This window comes from Aquarana catesbeiana, linkage group LG13 (genome assembly GCF_042186555.1).
Source record: "Aquarana catesbeiana isolate 2022-GZ linkage group LG13, ASM4218655v1, whole genome shotgun sequence".
Lineage (NCBI taxonomy): Eukaryota > Metazoa > Chordata > Amphibia > Anura > Ranidae > Aquarana > Aquarana catesbeiana.
Genome location: NC_133336.1, coordinates 195,600,159 through 195,627,478, shown reverse-complemented (window position 1 = coordinate 195,627,478; position 27,320 = coordinate 195,600,159). Strand labels below are relative to the sequence as shown.

The 27,320-nt window shown below is 44.9% G+C and overlaps 1 long non-coding RNA gene across 1 annotated transcript in view; it reads left to right on the top strand.

Annotated features, from left to right (window-relative positions):
- Positions 1–26,193, top strand: part of LOC141116732 (uncharacterized) — a 58,374-nt gene extending 32,181 nt beyond the window's left edge. Inside the window, exon 2 of the long non-coding RNA XR_012237050.1 lies at positions 22,942–26,193. This is a non-coding gene — a long non-coding RNA (uncharacterized lncRNA). The remainder of the gene's footprint in view (positions 1–22,941) is intronic.
- Positions 26,194–27,320: the final 1,127 nt, after the last annotated feature.

Here is a 27,320-nt window from a genome sequence, read left to right as displayed (position 1 = left end):
CACATATTAATTTAATACGCTTGGAAAATCACTTTTTAGCACATTAGATGTTGATTCACGAAATTCAGTTATATACATCTGATCCAATTTAAGCATCATGGTTTCTTTATTTTTTTATTTCACGTTTAAATAGTACATTTACCATTCCCCACATAGATATTCCCTTCAGGGTACTACAACCAGTTTCCCGTCTGGTTGTTCCTTATTGGATCTAATTTATAGTACACACTTGATAGGTGAGATTATAGGGGAGATTACCTTGTGAATTTATATTTTTTCTTATTAATTTCTTATACACAGGATTTGAGAAAATCCCATTTCATCAAATACCTCACTGGGTAGATTTGGCCCTCTGATTGATATTCTAGTGGGTCTGGCCCAATGAGGAACAAGTTTCACTTTAGCGCCACACTGTATTCTTTATAAAGAACAGATACCCGTTACCTCTAGTGCCCGAACTATTTCAAAGACTAGGATCCCCTACCATCTTCACCAAGCTGGACCTCCGCGGAGACTACAATTTGATCCGCATAAGAGAGGGGGACGAGTGGAAGACAAGTACCTCGTCATGCCCTTTGGCCTGTGTAACGCGCCAGCCACCTTCCAGCACTTCGTCAACGATATCTTTCGTGACTTCCCGGACCTATACGTCATTGTCTATCTGGATGATATCCTGGTTTTCACTGCTTCCCTGACTGACCATCGCAAACACGTGCGAAACGTACTTACCCGACTCAGACAACATGGGCTTTATCCCAAACTCGAAAAATGTGAGTTCGAGCTTCAATCCATTCAGTTCCTAGGCCTGGTCATCTCTCCCGATGGTATCAAGATGGACCCACAAAAGGTATCTGCTATCTTGGATTGGCCTGCACCTATAGACAAAAAAGGAGTACAGCACTTTATCGGCTTCGCCAATTTTTATAGAAAGTTCATTAAAGGATTCTCTTCGATAATAACTCCCATTACGGAACTCATCAGACAGGGAACACGGTTCTGCTGGACCCCTAAAGCGCAAGTGGCCTTTGAAAAACTCAAGGCTCTGTTTACTTCAGCCACTATCCTCAAACATCCTAATCCTGCCTTACCTTTCGTATTAGAAGTGGATGCTTCTGAAGTTGCGGTAGGAGCCGTGCTCTCACAAAGACAAGGTGCTAAAGCACTCCTGTACCCTGTGGGATTCTTTTCATGCAAACTTTCTTCTTCCGAGAGGAACTACGACGTGGGAGATTGGGAACTTCTAGCCATTAAGGCAGCTTTGGAAGAATGGTGTTATCTCCTGGAGGGTGCAGCTCACCCCATTTTGGTCTACACAGACCATAAAAATTTGGAATATCTAAGGACGGCTAAGAGACTGAAACCCCGGCAAGCCAGATGGGCACTTTTTTTTTCTCGATTTATATTCCACATCACCTACAGACCCGGATCCAAGAATGTCAAATCCGACGCTCTCTCCCGCATGTTCCTTGATTCAGAGAAAGCCCTGCCTCCAGACACCATCCTCCCTTCTGGGAATTTCCTGATCCTACAAGAAGATCTAATCTCTCAGATCAGACTGTCCTCTATGGGAATGACATCACCTGCAGAAGCTTGTACCAAAGATGGGCTGTTCTGGTACAAAAACAAAATTGTGGTCCCTGAGGAGTTAAAAGTACGGGTGTTAAACTTGTGTCATGATCACAAATTGGCCGGTCACTTTGGCGCACGGAAGACAATCGATCTGGTACAACGCACCTTCTGGTGGCCTCACCTTGTTAAGGATTGCAAGGAATATGTCGAGTCCTGCAATACCTGTGCCAGAAGCAAGAATAGCCGGGCAAGGGCATGGGGTCTGTTGAAACCGTTACCGGTCCCAGAGAGGCCGTGGGCCATGATTTCAATGGACTTTATTGTTGAACTCCCCCCATCAGAAGGTTTCTCTTCTATCTTCGTTGTGGTAGACAGGCTGTCTAAAATGGCCCACTTCCTCCCCATGAAGGGCACCCCCTCGGCTATGGAAACCGCTACCATCTTCATCAAAGAAATTGTCAGATTACATGGAGTACCAACCAATATAGTTTCTGATAGAGGCGTCCAATTTACCTCCAGATTTTGGAAAGCCCTCTGTGGCTCCTTAGAGATTGAATTGTCATTTTCCTCGGCCTACCACCCTCAGTCAAATGGACAAACCGAAAGGACGAATCAGACCTTGGAGCAATACCTCCGCTGTTTTTCTGCATTTTCCCAAGACGACTGGGCTTCCCTGCTTCCCATCGCAGAGTTCTCCTACAATAATTCACTGCACTCAGCTACCAATCAGTCACCATTCTATGCTAATTATGGCTTCCATCCATCCTTCTTGCCTGGATCTATACGCGAGTGTTCCGTCCCTGCAGTATCTGAAACCTTGGACTTTTTCTCAATAAACAACAAATTACTGCAGAATACCATGGCCAAAGCTCAGGAAGATTACAAAAGAATGTTTGACAGGAAAAGACGTGGAGAACTCGTCCTGGAACCTGGCAACTCAGTCTGGTTATCTACTACTAACCTAAAGTTTGCCTGTCTGTCCAGAAAACTAGGCCCTAAGTACTTGGGTCCTTTTCTGGTTAAAAGGAAAATTAACAATGTGGCATATGAACTTGACCTACCTAACGCCCTGAGGATACACCCAGTCTTCCATGTGTCCCTTTTGAAGCCGGTCACCCCCAATTCCTTTGTTGGCCATAGTATCGGCCCACCTAAGCCTATCCTAGTTAATGGCGAAGAGGAGTTCGAGGTGGAGGCAATTTTAGATTGCAGAAGAAGACGCAACCAAGTTCAATACCTCGTAAAATGGAAGGGCTATGGGCCCGAAGACAATTTGTGGGAGCCAGAGAGCAACTTGCACGCCAGGGAACTCCTACAGTCATTTAAAGCTTCTCATGCCTCGAAGATGGCCCAGTTGGGCATCCGGAGTCTGTCCTTGAGGAGGGGGCACTGTCAGAGAGGTTACCTGATTGGGCGCCAGTGCGCGCTGGGGCGTGTTGGTGCGCGTGTTCCTGTGCGTGCTGGGGCGCGTGTTCCTGGTGGCACCGGTGTGTCAGGTCTGGCCGGCTATGGCGTGCAGGGTGGCGTCCGCGCGCGCGTGCGTTCGCCTATGGGCGTTACTGCGGGCGTGCCTGGTAGTGCTGACGTGCACGCCGGTGTTCGGGGGCGCGCTCGGGTGCGTGCGGGTGCGCGGGCGCATGGGCGAATCGGCGCGTGCACGAGCGCGGCATTTGGCGCCAATCGGCCTATTTAGGTCTGCCTCAATTCCTGTTCGGTGCTGCCTGATCAACAGCTCTGTGCCTAAGTTCCGTGATCTTCTCTGTGTTCCGAATCTCTGAAGTTTAACCTGTTACGACCCAGCTTGTCTTTTGGACCTCCTTGACCGCTGCCTGAACCCGACCCCGGCCTGTTTGACCCCGCTTCTGCCTGCTCCTTTGTACTTCTGTTGCCAGCCGGTTGCCGACCTCTGCCTGTGTGTGACCTGCCTAGTAAGCTCCTGCTCAGCATCAGTTCCTGTGTTCCTGAGTTCTACCTGCTGCTTGAAAGACCACCTCTCTCCAGGATCCTTACAACAGGCCCTCATACCACTCTGTACTTGCGGGCTTCCTGTCTGCTCTATCAGGGGCCCCGAGTCGGATACGTAAGGGAGCCTACCCTCTGCCCAAAGCGGACTCACCTGTCTGGTAAGTGAGGGACTTGACATCTGCACTGTGTACATAGAAAAATCCTGAACTCTGCACTCTGTATGTAGCATAATCCTGATCTCTGCACTCTGTATGTAGTGTAATCCTGAACTCTGCACTCTGTGTGTAGCATAATCCTGAACTCTGCACTCTGTATGTAGTGTAATCCTGAACTCTGCACTCCGTACTCTATACATAGCGCACTCCTGAACTGTGCATTCTGTAGGTAACGTAAACCTGAACTCTGCAATCTGTACGTAGCGCATTAATGAACTCTGTACTGTATACATAGCGTAAACCTGAACACTGCACTCTGTATATAATGCACTCCTGAACTCTGCATTCTGTACAAGGTGCAATCCTGAACTCTGCATTCTGTATGTAGTGTAATCCTGAACTCTGCACTCTGTACATAGCAAAATCCTGAACTCTGCACTCTGTATGTAGCACACTCCTGAACTCTGCACTGTGTAGGTAATGTAAACCTGAACTCTACAATCTGTACGTATTGCATTAATGAACTCTGTACTCTGTAAGTAGCATAAACCTGAGCTCTGTACTCTGTATGTAACATAATCCTGAACCCTGCACTCTGTACATAGCACGCCACAGATACAACTAGCCCTTTGAGGGCAACCGTACTGCTGATGTTGTCCACGATGAATTTGAGTTTGACACCCCTGCATTCAATATTTTCTGAAACCAGAGACCCTTGAGAATAATATATTGGCTGTTGCAATGTTTATGTCACACAATTCTACTCTGCCATGGTTTATCAAACCCATATTTCAGTAAAAAAAAATACGCTAAAGTTAATTTTAGTATATACAAACACAACATATTACCCAACTGTTTGTTAAAATACAAAAAGATGAGGCTGCGTCAAGTAAATAGATACCAAGCATGTCAAATCTTAAAACTGCGTGCCCATGAAACGGTAGTACCTAAAACTGTCCATAGGGGATGCTTGTAAAGCCTTTATAGGTCATCAGTTTAACAGCGAATGATGGCCCTAGAATTATTGCTCTCACTCCAGAGTGCACAGTGATGCCTAATAAGTGTAGCGCTGACGTTTTTTTTTTACAAAGGTGCACCTGACCCACAGGAGAGGCAGTGGAGCCCATGATACATGATGAGAGGGAGGCTTTCAACATACATGTTCCTGTGGAAGTGATTCAGGCGCCTTATAAAGCCACCCAGTCACTTCCAGCTGAAGTGCTTACAGACAGATGCTTTCAATGGGCATATGAGGGTGGCAGCAAAATAAGAGACTGTAAAAAACTTTTTCTTAGTAAAATGTCTCAGTGAACTTTCAGTGCAAAGGGATATTGAATTGTGCATGCACGGATCTTAATGAAAAGATCAATCACTACCCAATCTATGAGATTCTATACATTGCTGCTTGCATAGAGATTCCAAAGATAGATGAAGAGAGATATACTGTATGTAGCACACCCCCTAAAGAGCCGCTGGTGAACTTGGTCTAGAGCACACACAGCCAGGCACACAACATTTTCCGCATTCCTCCAATGGCTCAAAGGATCATGCTAGTGGTTTCTTTTTTGGGTTTTTATTGGGGAGCGATAAATTTGGGTAGGAATGGGGAGTAAGGGATATCCCAGAACTGTAAAACTGTACAACTTAAGGACTCTTCAACTTCTGGCTGCACTTGAACAAAAGAAATGTCCCATGGATCTCCAGGCTGACTGTTACCTGAAAAAACTCACCCAAGCCCTACAGCTGTATAATGTAGTTAGTGTGCAGAGTGGTCGGTGCTCTGGCTAACTGAGTTCACAGTGAATACATAACAAGTACAAGCCGGCAACTCGACAGCTTCTCCATAGAAAACTTTATTATAGCATTCTAGCAGTAATATCATCCAAACTTACACGTTTCGGCCTAAGCCTTCATCAAAGCATGACTGTTACCTGTACTCCTTCCAGAGTTTAAAGCTAGACACTGTCACACTTTGCAGCACTGGGGTCTTGTACTTACAGGATCATCAGTTGCCTCCTGCCAATAGCCACTAGGCTTTCCACAGTGAGGAAGATAGAGATTCACACTGCCTTGAGACAGCTTGGGATTTCTCTCTTTCTCCTGACCCAATTGGATCTTTAGACTAGAACTTGCAAATAACCCCCCCCAGCTAAGCCTAGCTGGAACCTCTGTGTCTTCAGCGTGGGTTCCTCTCAGACTTCTGCTCATGGGGCAGAACTTCTTAGCAGAGGTCCCGTCTTGTAGAACTGGACCCAGGAACACTGCACTCTGCTGCTCAGGCCTCAGACTCTCTCACTGCCATCTGGACACACTTTCCCAGGGATTGGCCGGAGTCTCATAAATATTCAGGCTGCCCACTTTGTCCTCCCTACCACTATGTTTCAAGGATCCTCTAGAAGACTGGGGGTGGGGGTACTGTAATAGAGCAGCAACCTGTGAAAGACTGAGCAGCCACAAGTAATCAACTCCCTGCTCCTCTGATTACAGTGGAGCTAAACTAAATTTGTCCATTCTACACTAGGGGGTGATATATATAGATAAAGAGACTCTATCAAGGAGAGCCCTGGATGTGGTTTATTTCTCTGACAGGTTTTTGTTGTATGTCTCCAAGATCCCTAAACCTCTACGCAGGATTCAATACTTTTTGAGTTACTGATCTGGAATGAGTATACAAGAAAAATCTGAGAAAATGAAGAAGTCTTTATCTGCATACTTGTTGTGGTTCATTGATTTGAAGATTTGAAGTCAACACAAGAACATAACAGCCAGGCCACTGAAAGTCCGCAATGGCCGCTTCCTTGCTTCTTTCAGGAAATATTCATCTCTCTTTTCTGTTCTTTAATCTGCTCCTATCATCTGTTCCTTCGGTGTGGCACCAAATCTCTTGGAGAGTCTCCACCTCGCAGCTGTTTGGCTCTGTTGCTAAGGCCGGTGATGTCATAGCACTGATATTTTACTTGGCCAATTGGGCAGATTGACTTCTCAAGCTGTGACTTTTGTTTTATTCTACAGGCGGGTCCCCTCCTAACACAATAGCTCCACACCTTTTTCTGGTTGGGCGTCATGGTGCTGGAATGTCTGAGTCAAAGGAGCAGTGAAGGTTGGTTCAGCTGGAGAGCGAGCGAGCGAGCTTTTGGCTCTCGCTGAGAATGAATTCACTGCTTTTGGAAAGACAAGTCGGCCAGCTCGGAACATAAGTAAAGGAAAGCTTAATTCAGAGTAATACAAACTTATGCAATATTAAGTTATACGCAGACAATGCTTATTTTTAATTGGGGTGCAGCAGGGTCCACAACCCACTAAAAAGTGTCGTAGGGGTGCTTGTATTATGGTAAAGTGGGTCCTTAGAGGGGCTTAGGCATACCATGAGAGGTTCAGGAGAGACCCAGGAGCCCCAAAACCTAGAGTGCTCTATTATGCAAATCTTAAAGCCAGTATCCCAAGATAACTTTAAAATATTCCAGGTATGGATAGCTTTACATAGTTTAATTAGTCCAAGATGTGCCAATGAAACTATGTATACACCATACCCGTGGGCTCCCTCTAGAACAGTAATCTCCAAACTGTGGCCCAGTGGCTAGATGTGACCCTTTGCGTGCCTTTTTCTGGCCCTTGGGGTGTTATTTCACCAACTTTCACCAATGATGGAGCACCTTTCCCCCTACTGACACCATCAATGGGGCACCATTCTTCTTATTGATAGACAATGAGGCACTATTCCTCCAATAAAAACCAATGATGGTGCACTGATGTCCAGGCATTTTCTACTCCCGCTGGCCCCCCTAAAGCCTGAAGGACAGTAAACTGGAGCTTTGTTTAGAAAAATTTGGAGACCCCTGCTCTAGAAGCTGGCTCACTGTAGTAGGCACCATTACTACACTGCGACTCCAATGATCTCCACTTGCTTCCGGCTCCTGTGCCAAATAGATATTCTGCTGCATTGTGAACATAGAAGGTTGGCCACTGGGTACAGACTACATTCAGAAAATGCATTGTGATGTTTCAATGAATGCAAAGCATTATCTGATTGGATGAGGTGGACAACATGACATCACCACCCCACCTCTCTATCTCATCCAATCAGAGAACGCTTTGCATCCATTGAGAGAATGGAAAGCGATCTCTGAATGGCACCCATGCTGAACGGCCAACATTTTTCGTTCTTTGCTCGGCACGGTCCCAGAAGATAGTGGAGATCATTGGAATAGTGGTGCCTTCTACAGCGATCTCCAGCTTCTAAGGGGATCCCACATGTATGGTATATGTATAGTTACATTGGTCCAAGCTGGGCCAACAATCTAGAAAGAATCCATGTCTTGAATTCTTCTTCAAAAACAAGTAGATATGAGGATCTGGACTAAGATTTAAGATATTTGTTTGGACTTGATGACTAAACCTCGGTAGCTTTACCAAAAGCCAGATCCCCTCCAAATGAATTGACAAAAAAAAAACTCCAATTGGTCATCTTAAAGCCCAACTGGAGTATTCATTTCGATTTTTTATTTTACACCTGAAATAATGGGTTCACTAGATTAGTTTGGTACACTGGATATAGTGTTAACACAAGTGTGTTTTGATAGCGCCACAATTTCTGATCCTTCACGTGGGTGGAGGATACCACTAGCACGTCACAAGATTTGAAATTATTTGGTATATGGTTTATATTCACTAAAGTGGCAGCTATAGATAGGACAGCACCAACTGAGGATAGTCATAATCTAGGTTGATTTCCAGAGGCGCAGTGGTGGTCTACTAAGTATAGGGAGGGTGTCACACCTACAAGGACCGCACGTTAATAAACCAACTGGAGCTGTGCCTGCACTGCACAGGTCAACTGCTCCAGGGGAGAGTAGAAAGCAATATACTCACATGATCCCTCACGCCACCAGCAAACGGCGCTCCCCAATGATCCAGCGGTGTGGCTGTTCCTGATGTCCTCATGTCCAGAGCAGGTTTATTGGCGTGATGACATCAGGAACAGTCCATTGCACAAGACTGCTAGTCCACGAGGGACTAACAGTGAACAATGAACTTAAATAATACCATGTTCGCAAACAATAGGGAAAAAAGAAAGGTAGGGGACAGAAAAGAGAGTAGGAATAAATAGGAATATAGAAGAAGAGAGAGGAGAAGGGGAGAAGGAGTTCACCAGAATGGTCTGAGAGCCATATGGAAATGAGTAAAGACTAAGACCAGTCAGTTTTAATTACTACCATGGCAATAGGACTTTTTCATCCATAGATGATGCGGTGAAAAATTTAATCCATGGGTTCCATAATTTCTCAAATTTTGGTATAAGTTTATTGTCCATAGCAGCCATTAGAGTGAATCATGATATTATTCATTCTATTTTATGTCTCAGCCGTTCCCGCTCCTAGGGTTTTCACAGTACTCCCTATGACAATGCCATCATCTGCTTTCCTCTCCAGAAGGATGGTGCCATATTCGTTCAGATATCATTCAAGGTCACCATCTACTTCCTGGCTGGGATGGCACCTCATAGATCTGTGCAGCTTTATTACGGACATCTTGTATTCTTGTTATAATGTTGCAGTCTGATTGTTTGGGAAAGGAGACTACAGAAATGCTCCCTCCTGCCTGCAGCAGATTGAAGTCATCATCTCAGCCTAGGCAAAGTCACTGGACTGGAGCTTGGGGGTGGATTTTTAATGATAAGAGGTGGGAAAAAATTGTAATCTATACTGTTGTATATTATGACACATTAATCAAGTATTTCTGCAGACTTGTGACCTGGCTGGAAAGTCCCCTTTAAATAATGTTGTGACCTTGTAGGACATCACAGGACCTGAAGATTACACAGAAGGCATTATGTTGGTGCAGAAAGCTCCATGTTTTCTTTATGAGTCACAATAAGGTCACGCTGGGTTCGCAGACAAAAGTCGGTCCTTATCTCTTGGTATGGAGAGAGGGAACCTTCCTTCTTTGAAAGGTCCTGAACTCGGTCACGGCACTTGTTCAGGTCAGGAGTACAGGCACGGGGACCGAAAGCTGATTTCAATTCCCAAAATAAGACGTCATGCTGGAGCCAGGCGTCTCTACGTGCCAGTGTGCCCTCTCAGGGACACCATGACCGGGGCAAGCCAGGACCATAATCAAGGCCCAGGAAGTCGTTATAAAAGCAGGGGCATTGTTCGAGTGGAAATAACAGCCGAGGAGAGAAGATTGGAGAGGCAGATGGATTGATATTTACACATTACAGGAAGGGGCACGCTTATAGCCATCTAGAATACACCGCCAAAAAAGTCCACTAAGCTCACATTCACTCCAATTTTATATACGGCTTTCTCACTGACAATAAAGCATTGCTTTCAGGGGGCCATTGGTCAGCACTACAGCCCTCATATGCCCAACATGCTGCCCGAGAGCCTCATGCAGCTATTTGGTACATGTGGTACCTTTTGGCCACAGCATTTAGCCATGAGTGGCACTGATTTGTAATATTAGTCTCCAACCATCTCCTGTACTATGTCTGCAGTCTCTGACCATCTCCTTTAGTAAGTGTGCAGTCTCTGAACATCTCCTGTACTACGTCTGAAGTCTCTGACCATATTTTGCAGTATGTCTGCAGTCTCTGACCATCTCCTGTAGTATGTCTGCAGTTTCTGACCATTTCCTGTAGTATGTCTTCAGTCTCTGACCATCTCCTGTAGTATGTCTGCAGTCTCTGACCTTCTCCTGTAGCATGTTTGCAGTCTCTGACCATCTCCTGCAGTATGTCTGCAGTCTCTGACCATGTCCTGTAATATGTCTACAGTATCTGACCATCTCCTGTAGTATGTCTGCAGTCTCTGACCATCTCCTGTAGTAAGTCTGCAGTCTCTGACCATCTCCTGTAGTAACTCTGCAGTCTCTGACCATCTCCTGTAGTATGTCTGCAGTCTTTGACCATCTCCTTTAGTTTGTCTGCAGTCTCTGACCATCTCCTGCATAATGTCTGCAGTCTCTGACCATCTCCTGTAGTATGTCTACAGTCTCTGACCATCTCCTGTAGTATGCCTGCAGTCTCTGACCATCTCCTGTATCATGTTTGCAGTCTCTGACCATCTCCTGCAGTATGTCTGCATTCTCTGACTATTTCCTGTACTATGTATGCAGTCTCTGACCATCTCTTGCAGTATGTCTGCAGTCTCTGACCATCTCCTGTATCATGTTTGCAGTCTCTGATCATCTCCTGTAGTATGTCTGCAGTCTCTGACCATCTACTGTAGTATGTCTGCAGTTTCTGACCATCTCTTGCAGTGTGTCTGCAGTCTCTGACCATCTCCTGTATTATGCCTGCAGTCTCTGACCATCTCCTGTACTATGTCTGAAATCTCTGACCATCTCTTGCAGTATGTCTGCAGTCTCTGACCGTCTCCTGTATTATGTCTGCAGTCTCTGATCATCTCCTGTACTATGTTAGAAGTCTCTAACCATCCCCTGTAGTATGTCAGGCTCTTACCATGTCCTGTTGTATGTCTGCAGTCTCTGACCATCTCATGTATTATGTCTGCAGTCTCTGACCATCACCTGTACTGTGTCTGCAGTCTCTGACCATCTCTTGCAAAAAACATCCTATTGATACTGCCAAAAATTAAGTGAACTCCATGTGCTCTCTCCTGGTGCTGCACTCAGTTAGCACTCTTCTCTGCTCTCTGTTATGTAATTGGTGGATTAAAGATAGTGATGAGCTTCGAGTTCGAACATCGGCTGTTCGATGAAAATCATCATGGGGCGTTCGCCCCAAATTCGAGCGGCGCGTCACGCCTCATGATGCACTGCGTATCAAGCGTGGCCAAAACAGCAGCCGCTTGGGCACCACATGCTTGACCAGACATACAGTATGTCAAGCTCCCATGCAGTCCATTGGCAACAGTACTTAAAAGACCCACACCAAAGAACAAGGCAGACCTCTCCTTGCTCCTCATCAGCTGGGATCTCCAACCCCATTATACCTTCAGTCCTCTCAGAGACCTGCATTGAGAGGAATGAAGGTGTAGAATTAGGTGTCCCAAGCACTTGCGGGCAATCTGCTAGCGGTACACCTAAATCCCATTGTAGCAGGCAAATTTCCCTACCCCATTTGCTAAACCGTCTAAAGAAATTCGGTCCCAGCCATCTACATGCTCAGCGGCTGAATGCTAGTTTGGCTAAATTGCTAGCTCTCGAACTGCTGCCTTTTCAGCTGGTAGACTCTGCCCCCTTTTGAGAATTTGTGGAATGTGCGGTACCTCAGTGGCAGGTTCCCAAACGCCATTTTTTTTCTCGGAAGGCCATTCCGGCTCTCCCGGCATGTGGAAGGCAATGTCTTGGCCTCGTTGGATAGGGCGGTCAGCGGTAAGGTGCATATTACCGTTGACTCATGGTCCAGCAGGCATGGACAGGGATGTTACCTTTCTTTCACGGCGCACTGGGTAACCCTGCTGGCAGTTGGGAAGAATGCAGGACAGGGTGCAGTAATGCTGGAGCTTGTTCCGCCACTACGCCTCCAAAATGCTGGTAGTGGTGTTTCTGCCACACCTCTCTCCTCCACCCCCTCCTCTTCTTCTTCCTCTATGGCCTTTTCCTGTGCAGATTTGTCCTCGGAGCCAGTGGTGCTCCATAGGCGTTCTAGGGGCTACTCAAGCGCTCAGGCAAAAAAGATGCCATGCAGTGCTTGAGTTGGTTTGCTTAGGGGACAGGAGCCACATTGAGGCAAAGATTCTGGCAGCTCTGCAGGGGCAGGTTCAGAGGTGGTTGACACCACACCAGCTTCAGCCAGGAATGGTGGTTTGCAACAATGGCACCAACCTCTTCTCCGCCCTCCGACAGGGACACTTGAACCATGTTCCCTGTTTGGCTCACGTCCTTAAATTGGTGGTGCAGCAGTTCTTGTGCTGGTACCCGGGCTTACAGGATCTCCTGAGGTAGGCCAGGAAAGTCTGTGGGCATTTCCGCTGGTCATATAATGCCAGTGCTCGGCTGGCTGACCTTCAAAAGGAATGCAAGCTGCTCATGAACTGCCTCATCTGTGACATACCCACCAGGTGGAACTCAATGTTGGCAATGCTGCAGCGGCTGCACACACAGCAGAGGGTGATCAATGAGTGCCTCTGCGAGTATGGCACCAGGACAGGGTCAGGGGAGCTTGGCTTTTTTTCACCACGCCAGTGGCTAATGATCAAGGATGCATGCACTGTCCTGTCACCATTCTTTAAGGGATCGTTTTCAGTCCCCAGAAACCCATGGACTTGTACGTGGCTGGGAGGAGGTGGCTGCGGATCATGTCGTCCTTAGTGACCCAGAGGACTCCGGACCGAATGCCTCAGCAAACCTACGCTGCATGGCCTCCCTGATCCTGCAAAGCCTGTGAAAGGACCCTCGGATTCGTGGTATCAAGGAGAGGGATCAGTACTGGCTGGCAACCCTTCTTGATCCACGTTACAAGGGTAAAGTTGCGGAACTTATCCAGCCTTCGCAGAGGGAGCCGAGGATGAAACATCTTCGGGAGGCCTTGCAGACAGGGTTTGTGCAATGCGTTGGAGAAGGTGGCCGTCTGACAGATGCGTTCAGACAATTTTTTAGTCCGCAGCCCCAAGGTCTGATCGGTTCCAGCAACCATTGCCAGCGTCTGTTGTACATGGTGCAGGAATACCTAGGGGCAAGATCAGACTTGGAGACCTTTCCAACCAAAAATCCACTGGGTTACTGGGTCTTGAGGATGGATCACTGGCCAGAGCTTGCACAGTATGCAATTGAGCTACTGGCCTGTCCTGCATTTAGCGCTCTTTCGGAACGCACATTCAGTGCTGCTGGAGGCTTTGTAACCGATCACAGAGTGCGCCTGTCCACAGACTCGGTTGATCGGCTCACCTTCATAAAAATGAATCAGTCTTAGATCACCAGCTACTAAGTACCTGATGCTGATGTAACCGATTAATTTTTTTATGAATGTGAGATCCCTTGAAGACTGCCTATGCTGATGTAGAGTGACTATCCTGTTATGCTGAGTGACTATCCTATTCCACCTCAGTGTTCATGTTGATAGCTTCTAAGAACATTTTCGGTTCTGGGCACCAGCACCAGTGCCTAAAGCCCAATTTTTCTGCCCCTGTTTAACAGGAACATGTAATTACAATTTTTGCTGTAATATTTTGCAGCAGGGCTCATTCCTGCATTTAACTAGAGTATCTGTGAGGGGTTTCAGTGTTGTGGCACCAGCACCAGTGCCTAAAGCCCAATTTTTCTGCCCCTGTTTAACAGAGGCGTGTAATTACAATTTTTGCTGTAATGTTTTGCAGCAGGGCTCGTTCCTGTGCTCAAATAAAGTATCTGTGAGGGGTTTCGGTGTTGTGGCACCAGCACCAGTGCCTAAAGCCCAATTTTTCTGCCCCTGTTTAACAGGGGCCTGTAATTACAATTTTGGCTGTAGTATTTTGCAGCAGGGCTCATTCCTGCACTCAACTAGAGTATCTGTGAGGGGTTGCAGTGTTGTGGCACCAGTGACTACAGCCCAATTTTTCAGCCCCTGTTTAACAGGGGCGTGTAATTACAATTTTTGCTGTAATATTTTGCAGCAGGGCTCGTTCCTGTGCTCAACTAGAGTATCTGTGAGGGGTTGGAGTGTTGTGGCACCAGCACCAGTGCCTAAGGCCCAATTTTTCTTCCCCTCTTTTAACAGGGGTGTGTAATTACAATTTTTCATCTAATATTCCACAGCAGTGCCCGTTCCTGCACCCACCAAGAGTAACTGTGAGGGCTTACAGTGTTGTGGCAACACCACCACCAAAGGCCCAATTTTTCTGACCCTGTTCAACAGGGGCATGTAATTACAATTCTTGATATAATATTTCACAGCAGGGCCCGTTCCAGCACCCATGAAGAGTAACTGTGAGGACTTACAGTGTTCTGGTACCACCAACACCTAAGGCCCAAATTTCTGCAGAGTGTATAGGGCAGGCCGTATAGTATACGGCCTGCCCTATATACATGTGGTCCCCTACTTTCAAACATCCGACACTTGCAAACGGAGGGAGACAACAGGAAGTGAGAGGAAATCTACCCCTAGGAAGGGAAATTCTCTCCTGTAAGAGTTAATATGGGAAAAAGGTGTCTCCACTGATGCTTCATTATCACCAATCCTTGTTTCCCTAAAAACCCCAAATTTTCAAAACCCAATTGTCATTGGGACAGAAAGTGAGGTGAAATCTTCTGAATAGGGACACAGACAGCAAAACAAATGTTACAGGGGTGATGATAACCCTTCCCTATGTTATCCAAAAAGCATAAAAATTGATTTTTTGGCTGGAGCTACACTTAAAAAATGTACCTGTTCCAAATTACAAGCAGATTCAACTTAAGAACAAACCTACAGTCCTTGTCTTGTTTGGACCGCCTGTATACTGCTGTTCAGAGTATATAGGGCCTGGGGGCCCCACGCGTTTTCTTCATGTTTGCTTCATGTTTGCTCTGACAGCTACTGCTTCAACAGCATGCTCCACTTTAGCCACCTGCAGCCAACACAAAAAGCATGCCACTCATGTGCAAACACCCCCCAGCTGTAAGAAAGCAAGTGAATGGCCATGCATGCGCAGTGCACACTGGAAGCTGGAACCAGGAGGCCAGAAAACTGACACAGGGTGGTACAACCATTCAACATCATACTTTAGCAGCAGAGACAGGAGTGGAGTCCTGCACCCTTGCCATGGCCACTGGACAAACCCATCCTGGTATGGAATGCAACCACCACATCTACGGACTTGTAATATACACTCACCGGCCATTTTATTAGGTACACCTTGCTGGTACCGGGTTGGACCCCCTTTTGCCTTCAGAACTGCCTTCATTCTTTGTGACATAGATTCAACAAGGTGTTGGAAACATTCCTCAGAGATTTTGGTCCATAGTGACATGATGGCATCACGCAGTTGCTGCAGATTTGTCGTCTGCACATCCATGATGAGAATCTCTCCACCACATCCCAATGGTGCTCTATTGGATGAGATCTGGTGACTGTGGAGGCTATTGGAGTACAGTGACCTCATTGTCCAGTGGTGAGATGATTTGAGCTTTGTGATATGTTGCATTTCCTGCTGGAAGGAGCCATCAAAAGATGGGAGCACTGTAGTCATAAAGGGATGGACATGGTCAGCAACAATACTCAGGTAGGTCGTGGCATTTAAAAAACGCTCAATTGGTACTAAGGGGCCCAAAGTGTGCCAAGAAAATATCCCCCACACCATTACACCACCAGCCTGAACCATTAATACAAGGCAGGATGGATCCATGCTTTCATGTTGTTTATGCCAAATTCTGAACCTACCATCTGAATGTTGCAGCTGAAATCGAGACTCATCAGACCACCCAATGTTTTTTCAATCTTCTATTGTCTAATTTTGGTGCACCTGTGTGAATTGTAGCCTCAGTTTCCTGTTCTTAGCCAACAGGAGTGGCACCCGGTGTGGTCTTCTACTGCTGTAGCCCATCTGCTTCAAGGTTCGATGTGTTGTGGGTTCAGAGATGGTATTCTGCATACCTTGGTTGTAACGAGTGATTATTTGAATTACTGTTGCCTTTCTATCATCTGGAACCAGTCTGCCCATTCTCCTCTGTCATCAACAAGGCATTTTCCTCCACACAATAGCCGCTCACTGGATAGTTTCTCTTTTTCGGCCCATTCTCTGTAAACCCGAGAGACGGTTGTGTGTGAAAACCCCAGTAGATCAGCAGTTTCTGAAATACTCAGACCAGCCCGCCTGGCACCGACAACCATGCCACATTCAAAGTCACTTAAATCCCCTTTCTTCCTCATTCTGATGCTCAGTTTGAACTTCAGCAAGTCGTCTTCACCACGTCTCGATGCCTTAATGGATTGAGTTGCTGTCATGTGATTGACTGATTAGCAATTTGTGTTACCAAGCAATTGAAAAGATGTACCCAATAAAGTGTCCGGTGAGTGTGTATTTTTGTAGTTAAGTTTAGATATACTTTAAAAAAAGTTGCAGTGTCTGCATCACTTTAGGTATCTAGTATCCCACCAGAAATGAAATCCCTCTTGTGGGGGAAGTTCTCAGGTAGCTAAGTTGGACGTTGAAATTTTTGACAACATTTGACTTCTTTTTTAAATTGGGATGGAGTTACATAGTTACATATTACATAGTAGGTGAGGTCGAAAAAAGAAACAAGTCCATCCAGTCCAACCTATTTTCTCGATTTATCCTCAAAGGAATGCCAATATCTTTGGTATCTTAGCTTGCTACTGAACCCTCATTACATTCACCCAAGATGCCTGCTTTGTGCTCTTCACAACAGTAAAACCCCCTTGGCCCCACAAGGTTTTCGCACTTCGCAGATGGCATCCATGTTGCGCTCACCCTGGCCTAATCCCATGACGCACTCTTGTGATTTATGGTGCTGTTGAAGGTAATGAACTTTTCCTTTCATTGAAGCCTCTTGGGTTGGCTAGGTGAACAGCGGCTATGACCTCCACCCTCAACCCCTGCCGGGTCAAAGAAAACGTTCCTTAAACAGGCCAGATTTATGTGCGGCCCCCAGGCCCTCTATTGAGGTAGGGAGGCCTCCATTTTTTGCTATGGCCCCTGTTTGCATTGTTTTCCTTTTTCCACGGTGGCACCCGGCATCGTAAAGTGATATCAATCACTCCACCCCCTCCCCTTGGTCACAGACTTCCAGCTCATAAACCTGAACTTTGGCCTAGTTGCACTTCAAAGCCAAGGTGACTGGCCTTTCTGTTGGCCCTCCTCCTCCTCCTCCCCTTTATGGCTAAGCAAGGTCAAAAGGGCCTCAAGGCCATTGCTCGGCTCTCTTCGTAATGAAAAGCGGGGAGGTTTAGAAGCAATTATCAACGGGATTCGGTCATTCCGGCCTGGCCTGGAATCCATCGCTTGGCCAACGGTTGACCTCTTTTTAAAAAGAAAACAAAACAAAACAGTTTTGTATTATCCAAAAAAACGATACGAAGGAAAAAGTGGAAATGCCATGATGAGATGGGAGGTGGAGGGGACACTTTATTCAAAAAATATGTGAGGGGGAATGAGTGATAGGGCCTGGCCTCCCCGCGGCCTCCCCGTTTCATGGAGACATTTCATCTCTGCCTGACGCTGGGCTTAGCGTTAGTCACATCGGGATCTGCTTAGTTGGAGCTGTCAGGAGGAGGTCAGCTGCAGGGAAGTGTTCGCTCTCCGGGGGTGAAGCTGTTTGCCTCTCATCTCCGGCCTCTGGGCCTCCGGGACTAGAGCTTTATGCCGCTTCCTGTTTTCTTAAAGGAGGACCCCGGACACGTTAACATTTTTTAATGTCGACTGTAGCTTATTCACAGAACAATGGCTTGTGATTTTTTTATTCACTACAATGCCCAGAAAGGGATAATTCCCCCTTTCACCAATCAGGGGCCGTCTCTCGGGATAGGGTTAATGACCCCCTCACTTATCAGGGACCTACCGACCTGGAAAGGGTTAATGACCCCTCACTTATAAGGGGCCCACCAGCTTGGAAAGGGTTAATGCCCCCCCTCACTTATCAGTACCCACATGTTCGCAAAAGGGTTAATGCCCACCTAACTTATTATGGGCCACTAGTCAGCAAAAGTTTAATGCCGCTCGAGTTATCAGGGGCTAACGGTCAGGAAAGGGGGCCATTGGTTAGGGAAGGGTTAAATGCCTCCCCACTTATCAGGGTCCACTGCTCAGGAAAGGGTTATTCCCCCCCCCTACTTAACAGGGCCCACTGATCAGGGAAAGTTTAATGCCCCCTCACTTATTAGGGGCCACTGGTCAGAAAAGGGTTAATTCCCCGTCACTTATCAGCGGGCATCAGTCAGGATAGGGTTAATGCCCCCCCACTTATCAGGGACCACTGCTCAGGCAAGGGTTATTCCCCCCCACTTAACAGGGCACACTGGTTAGGGAAAGTTTAATGCCCCCTCACTTATTAGGGGCCACTGGTAAGGAAAGGGTTAATGCCACCTCTCACTTATCAGGGTCCATTGGTCAGGAAAGGGTTAATGCCCCCCCACTTATCAGGGACCACTGATCAGGAAAGGTTTAATGCCCCCTCACTTATCAAGGTGCACTGGTCAGGAAAGGGTTAATAACTCCCCCACTTATCAGGGCCCACTGGTCAGGAAAGGTTTAATGCCCCCTCACTTATTAGGGGCCACTGGTCAGGAAAGGGTTAATGACCCCGTCACGCATCAGGGCCTACCAGTCAGAAAGGGTTAATGCCCCCCCCCCACACTTAGCAGGGCCCACTGGTCAGGAAAGGGTTACTGCCCCCTACTTATCAGGGGCCACCAGTTAGGGAAGGGTTAAATGCCCCCCCACTTACCAGGGGCCACAGATCAAGAAAGGCAATAAAGGGTTAATACCTCCCTCACTTATCAGGGACCACTGCTCAGGAAAGGGTTATTGCCCCCCCACTTATCAGGGCCCACTGGTAAGGTAGGGGTTAATGCCCCCCAACTTATCAGGGCCAACTGGCGGGAAAGGGTTATGCCCCCCCACTTATCAGGGCCCACTGGTCAGGAAAGGTATAATGCCCCCTCACTTATTAGGGGCCACTGGTCAGGAAAGGGTTAATGACCCTGTCACGCATCAGGGCCTACCAGTCAGAAAGGGTTAATGCCCCCCCACACTTAGCAGGGCCCACTGGTCAGGAAAGGGTTACTGCCCCCCTACTTATCAGGGGCCACCAGTTAGGGAAGGGTTAAATGCCCCCCCACTTATCAGGGGCCACAGATCAAGAAAGACAATAAAGGGTTAATACCTCCCTCACTTATCAGGGACCACTGCTCAGGAAAGGGTTATTGCCCCCCCACTTATCAGGGCCCACTGGTCAGGTAGGGGTTAACGGCCCCCAACTTATCAGGGCCAACTGGTCAGGAAAGGGTTACTGCTCCCTCACTTATCAGGGCCACAGATCAAGAAAGGCAAGAAAAGTTTAATGACCCCCTACTTATCATGGTCCAGTGGTCATGAAAGGGTCAATCTCTCCATATACACACACAAACTCATAAATATAACTGGGGCTGACAATCAAGAAATCAATGCCCCCCCCTCACTGATCAGGGGGTCACCAGTCAGCAAAGGGGCAATGCCACCACACATATCAGGGGCCACTGGCCAGGAAAGGGTCAATTGTCCCTACAAACCCTACACACACGCAAACGCAACTGGGGCTGACAATCAAAGAAAGGGTTAATGGCCTCCTCACTTATCAGAGGCCATTGGTCTGGAAAGGGTTAATGCCCCCACACACACTTATCAGAGGCCCCTTGCCAGGAAAGGGTTAATGGCCCCTCACTTATAGGGGCCCCTGGTCAGGAAAGGGTTCATTTCACCTCACTTATTAGGGGCCATTGGTCAAGAAAGGTTGGGGCTGGCAATCAAGAAAGGGTTAATGCCCCCCTCACTTATCGGGGACCACTGGCCAGGAAATAGTCAATTGCCCCCTACACACAGGCAAACACAACTGGGGCTGTCCATCAAGAAAGGGTTAATTCTTCTCTCACTTATCAGGAGCCCTTGGTTAGGAGAGGGTTAATCTCCCCCCCCCCCCCTGCTTTCAGGGGCCACTGGTCAGGAAAGGGTCAATTGCTCCTACACACACACAAACCTAGGGTGTCCCGTTCAGAAAAGGTTTTTGCTGCCCCCTTGTGCACACACCAGGGACTGCTAGTCAAGAAAGGGTTAAAGTGTCTGCCCATTCACAATGGATATTCTAGTTTTTGGGGGATGCAAGAGAATTCATGGAATTTTGTCGAAAGTGAGGAAGTCATCTAATAAAACAGATAAAAAAGAAAGGGTTTATTATGGTCGATGACACTGCTGGTTGGATTTTGGTGACATCCTAATAGCAGGAAGTGGAGGTGATTCTCCCCAGTGGGGACACAGAGATCAGTAAAACCCAACTGGGGTTCAGCCTATCATTAAACTTCATCTGTCACATGATGAACCAACTGACAATGTCACCAATCTTTGTACCCCGAAAAAGTGGCCACTAGAAGGACTACTGAGCAATACGGGTGAGCAGAGGGACTCCAGTGACAATGACATCGCTGCAAAACTGGAATGACATTGCCTCAAAAATACAGATTTTATTTCAGTAAAGTTTTGCTGATTTGGAAACATTTAATATTTTTAGCTGCCTGATATTTGCTAGAAAAAAAACAAAAAACTGAATTATCTATTTTTTTATATTTTTTTACAAAGTGATTTGTTTCTAGAGTGTGTGTAATTTGGGTGTTTTATTAATTAAAGGGTGTGACTTTTTTTTTTTTTTTTTTTTTTTAGGATGTGTGTTTTCTTTATTAGAGGGTGTAATTTTTATTTTTACAGGATATAATTATTTTTGTATGGAGTGATTTTTTTTTTTTTTTTGGAGGATTCAATTTGTGTTTATACTTTTTAGAGCGTTTGATTCTTTTTAAAGAACATCTGTTTTATAGGGTACATTTTATGTATTTTCGTTTATTTTTAATTTTTTTATTGAGGACCCATTTTTACGTAACATGCATTTGAATGGCCCCCAACGCACTACATCAATTAATTAATTAAATAACAATCTATCAATTACAATTATTTTGGTTTCTTTCATTCCTTTTGAGGGGGAGTGCTTTGGCCCCAAAACACGTTGGAATTATTTTTTTTGTTTATTAATTAAATTAATTTAATGTAATTAAATAGCAATTTATCAATAAAAAGTATTTGGTCTCTTCCATTTTGAAGAGTGTTTTGGCCTCAAAACACGTTGGCCTTTTTCTTTATTAAATAAATGAAATTAATTTATATAAATAGCAATTTATCAATTAAAATTATATTGGTCTCTCTCATCCTTTTAAGGGGGAGTGTTTTGGCCTCAAAACATGTTGGATTTTTTTTGTTTATTAATTAAATTAATTTAATGTAATTAAATAGCAATGTATCAATTAAAAATATTTTGGTCTCTTTCATCTCTTTTGGGGGGGGGGGGGGGGAGTGCTTCATTCCCAAAACACGTTGGATTTTTTTGTCTTTATTAATTAAATTTAATTAAATAGCAATTTATCAATAAAAGTTATTTGGTCTTTTCCATTTTGAAGGAGTGTTTTGGCCTCAAAACACGTTGACTTTTTCTTTATTAAATAAATGAAATTAATTTAATTAAATAGCAATTTATCAATTAAAATTATATTGGTCTCGTCCTTTTGAGGGGGTGTACTTTGGCCCCAAAATACATTGGATTTTTTATTTATTTATTCATTAAATTAATTTTATTTTATTAAATAGCAAGTAATCAATTTGGTCTCTTTCATCCCTTTTGAGGGGGGAGTGCTTCATTCCCAAATCACGTTTTTTTTTTTTTTCTTAATTAATTAAATTAATTTAATTTAATTAAATTGCAATTTATCAATAAAAAATATTTAGTCTCTTCCATTTTGAAGGAGGAGTGTTTTGGCCTCAAAACACATTGGATTTAAAAAAAAATGAATCAAATTCAATTCATTTAATTTAATAAACTAGCAATTTATCAATTAAAATAATTTTGGTCTCTTTTATCCATTTTGAAGGAGTGTTTTGGCCTCAAAACACATTGGATTTTTTTTGTTTATTAATTAAATTAATTGAATTTAATTAAATAGCAATTTATCAATTACAGTTATTTTGTTCTCTTTCATCTATTTTGAAGGAGGAGTGTTTTGGCCTCAAAACATGTTGGATTTGTTTTTTGTTTATTAAAGAAATTAAATTAATTTAATTTAATAGTAATGTATCAATTAAAACCATTTTGGTCTCTTTCATCCCTTTTGAGTTGGAGTGGTTTGGCCCCAATACACCTTGGATTTTTTTTTTGTTTATTAATTAAATTAATTTAATTTAATTAAATAGCAATTTATCAATTACAATTATTTTGGTCTCTTTCATCCCTTTTGAGGGGGTGTACTTTGGCCCCAAAATACATTGGATTTTTTTATTATTTATTAATTAAATCAATTTAATTTAATTAAATAGCGATTTATCAATTAAAATTATTTTGGTCTCTTTAATCCCTTTTCATCTGATTTTTTTTTTTATTATTTAATAAACGCTCCTTGACGCTCCTGTTTCTATGGCTTGAGTTACTGTTCACCCATGGCAGCCAGTAAAATGTAGAAAAAAATCAAAAAATCCGGTGGGTCCAGCAGGCAAATTAAAAACCATGAAAAGAAGAAATTAAATACAACTGCGATTGAATATACAGAAAAAAAAAGACTTGACTCTATATGTTTCCATTTCAGATGTCCGCGCTGTTATACATCACCTAGAAGCAGATAAACCGCACAGCCCTCCTCGATGAACGCACTTTTTCCGTGTTTTCCAGCGGTAATTGAAACAAATGACTTATGGTTTGGCTGCAGCTCCGCTCGGAAATTTCTGCTGAGTGTGTGAAAACCGAGCGTCGTGAATAAAATTCCCCACCGCCACTGGACCTGATAGGGATTAAAGAGCGCGCCTGCAATCAAGCCGGCCACTCAGGCAGCAGCTGTGCAATCCAGATTTAAATTGGAGGAAACAGCGGCTTCTCTACGGGGATCGTAAATAAGATACCGAAGAATTAATGTGAACCTCTCATCAGATTTATTTTTCATATAAGGAATGTGTATGTGTAACATTTGCAGATTTCTATAGACCACAGCGGCCCCCCTTAGTGATGGGCCGCACCACCCCCCCCCCCCCCCCCCCCCCGGTTCAGTTCACACCAGAACTCCCAAACAGGGAAAAAGTTTGGCCCTGACCCGCAAACTCTATTAAAGTCCCCAAACATGAAAAATCAAAAGTACCCTTTTTGAAGGCTTATATGCAAGTTGTTGGCCATAAAAGGGGAAAGGGGGTCCGGGTACTGTCCTGAGGGACATGTATCGATGCAAAAAAATATCATTTTTACAGCAGTGATTTTAATGATGCTTAAAGTGAGTCAATAAAAATTAAAAATTCATATAAATATCGTTCCTTGGGGGGGACCCCTTAGTCTTACATCTGTACTGTGTATAGAACCTGCTGCAGCAAAACTGACATTTGTAAAGAAAACAAAATTACATTTAAATTGTCTTGCGATTGTGGTTGTCCGGGTACTGCCCTGAGGGACATGTATCGAAGCAAAAAAAGCAGTGATTTTAATGATGCTTAAAGTGAAACAATAAAAATTTATTTAAATTGACTTGCGGTTGCAAGCCATTGCTGGCAATAAAAAAAGAAGTAAATAAAAAAAAATGCCAAAAAATGTAAAAAAAAAACTACGTGGTCCCCCTAAAATCCATACCAGATCCTTATCCGAGCCCACAGCCTGGCAGGCCAGGAAAGGGGGGGGGGTAGAGCAAGCACACCACCCTAAAAAAATAAAAAAACAATGTCCCCTGATGTAGATTCATAGACAATCATGACACGCACCGGCAGACCCGAAAAAAGAAAAAAATGCTGAATGCCTGCTCCACCCTGTCTGGCAGTTCTTAAATAGGTAAGGGGCGGAGCCACCAGGTGATGTCATCAGATGGCCCCACCCATTGCCTATTTAAGAACTGTCACCCGGCGGAGCAGGCATCCGACAGTCAGCCTTTCTTGCGGGGGCAGCGATTTTTCTTTTTTCTGGGGTCTGGCGGTGCGGCGGCCAACGTGATTGACGATGGATCTACATCGGGGGACATTTTTTTTTATAATTAAGTAATTGTCAAAAACTGGCCCATGCCTTTTTTTTTACACTTTTTTTGGGTGAATGAGTAGGGGTGCAATGTACCCCATACTCAAACACATGGGGGGGTGGGATCTGGGGCCCCCCAGATTCCAATAAGCCCCCTGACCACAGACCCCCACAACCACCGCCCAGAGTTATCGGGAAGAGGCCATTGTCCCTATCAACATAGTGACAAGGTGCTTTGGGGTAGGTTGGCGGAGCCCCCCACCCCAAAGCATCCCCCCATGTTGAGGGCATGTGGTCTGGAATGGTTCAGGAGGGGGGGGGGTGCTAGATTTTTGGTCTGGTATGGATTTTGGGAGGACCCCATGCCTTTTTTTTTTTTAAATTGGCGTGGGGTTCCCCTTAAAATCCATACCAGACCCAGATTGCTGGCAATTGCTTGCAGCCGGGAATATCAAAATGTCAGTTTTGCTGCAGCAGGTTCTATACACGGTACAGATGTGCCACTTTACAGGCAGACTAAGGGGACCCTCCCCAGGCACTATATTTAAAGGAATTTTTCATTTTTATTGTGTCAATTTAAGCATGATTAAAATCAGTGCTCCTTTAAAAACTATATTTTAAAAAAAATGTTTTGCATTGATAGTGTCAAAAATGAAAAAAAAAAAATAGTAAAAAAACTGGAAAAAAAAAAACGGCGTAGGGTCCCCCCAAAATCCATACCAGACCCTTATCTGCCCGCGAGAAAGGCTGACTGTCGAATGACTGCTCTGCCAGGTGACAGTTCCTAAATAGGTAAGGGGTGGGGCCACCAGGTGACGTCACCAACCCAACATGCACCAGTCTGTAAAGTCACAAGGAGCAGGGTGACCAGGTGGCCTCACCCCTTACCTATTTAAGAACTGTCAGTTGGAAAAGCAGGCATTCAGTGGTCAGCCTTCTTCGCGGGTGGAGTGTCTTTTTCTTTTTCGGGGGGGCGGCGGGTGTCATGATTGACGATGGATCTACATCAGGGAACATTGTTTTTTTTTGTCAAAAACTGACTCATGTCTTTATTTATTCTTGACACTTTTTTTTGGTGAATGAGTAGGGGTAAAATGTACCCCTACTCATTCAAATAGGGTGGGTTGTGGGAAAGAGGCCCTTGTCCCCATCAACATGGGGACAAGGGGATTTGGGATGGGGAGAATGTGGCCTGGTATGGTTCAGAAGGAGGGGGGGGTGAGGGCTTGCTCGCCCCCCCTTTCATGGCCTGCCAGTCTGCATGCTCGGATAAGGGTCTGGTATGGATTTTGGGGGGGCCCCAGCCCTTTTTTTTTTTTTTTTTCAATTTTGGTGTGGGGTTCCCCTTAAAATCCATACCAGACCCAAAGCGCCTGGTATAGATTTGGGGGTGCCCACGCTGTTTTTTTTTGTGCCGGCAATTTTTTTTTTACATTCAGCTGTCAGCAGGGCTACCCGCTGACAGCTGATGGCTTATTTGTTGTAAAGGGCACGGCAGGTGGCTTCCCGGCCCCGCTCCTTAACAACCTATTGACCGTGAGCTGGGTGGGGGCGAACATCCCGACAAGCGCACAGAAAGTTCGGATGTTCGCCCATCCCTATTTCCCTTGACAATGCCCTAATCTGCTTTCCTCTCCAGAAGGACAGCACCACCTTTGTTCGGGCATCAGCCAGGATCCCCAGCTTCTTCGTGATCTATTATACATTTGGTTTTATATATTTTTTTCTATTAATTTTTATCTCCCATATATTTTTTTACAAGATTATATTATACACACTGTTAACTTCACAGCCATCAAGAGATATTATAATATATTATACTAATAAAATATTAGCAGTATTATGTTCCTTTTAATTCATGTCCTTGCATTTTTGTTGCAATTGAGTCCGTTATTTATTTATTTATTATTTATGTAATATTTATGTCTTCTGATGATTTATGTCTTATAATGTCTTATTGATATAATATAATATAATACTTTGGTGAAGTATGATAAATCTGAGATTCAGCCCCTGATTGAATATAAGATCCTGTCTATACAGTATAGTGAGTGTACAGATGGCATTCATCGCTAATATAACTAAAACAAATCAGTTTGGACATGCTGCCCTCTACTGGCAAAAAAAAGAAGACACACAAATTTTAGATTGTACAAAATAAAGGAAAACTCTTACATATATTATTATTATTATTATTATACAGGATTTATATAGCGCCAACAGTTTTCGCAGCGCTTTACAACATTATTGTGATTACATCGGGGGCTGATAGCCCTGAAAAGGTGTATATAGGAGCTGTTTTACCTGCCAAGGGGTTTGCATTTTTGTCCATCCTGTCCTGAGATTTGAACAGCTCTGCCACACAGCGCAGCCCTGTCTGGCAAGGTAAGGGTATTGATCTTTCTCTGTTGCAGTTTCACTTTCACTTACCGGTCTCAACCATGAGCAGATTCACCAGTCCTGAGATTTGCACAGTTCTGCAACACAACACAGCCCTCTTTAGCAAGGGAAGGGAATTCATCTTTCTATCCTGCAGTTTCACTTTCACTTCCATCCAGTCCTGTGATTTACACAGCTCTACCACATAACACAGCCTTGTCTGATAGGGTAGGGGTTATGTTCTTTCTCTGCTGCAATTTCCCTTTCACTTACATGTGACCCCCCCAACCATTAGAAGATTCACCAGTCCTGGGATTTACGCAGCTCTGCCACACAATACAGCCCTGTCTGGTAGGGTAACGGCTATTTTACACTTGCTTCAAAACAAGGCTTCAGACAGTCTTTGTTAAAGCTCTCTGGACGCTAGCCAAAGCTCCTGCTAGCTTACAGTCCTGTTTACACCTTGCTTTTTGCTGTGCTTTGCTTCAAAAATTATACCTCATGTCCCTTTAGTGGTGCTTCAAAGCCTCCGTAAAAGTCTATGGCAAAGCTCGCTTGAAGCCCCAGCAAAGCCTCATCGCAGCTCCATCAAAGCTCCACCAA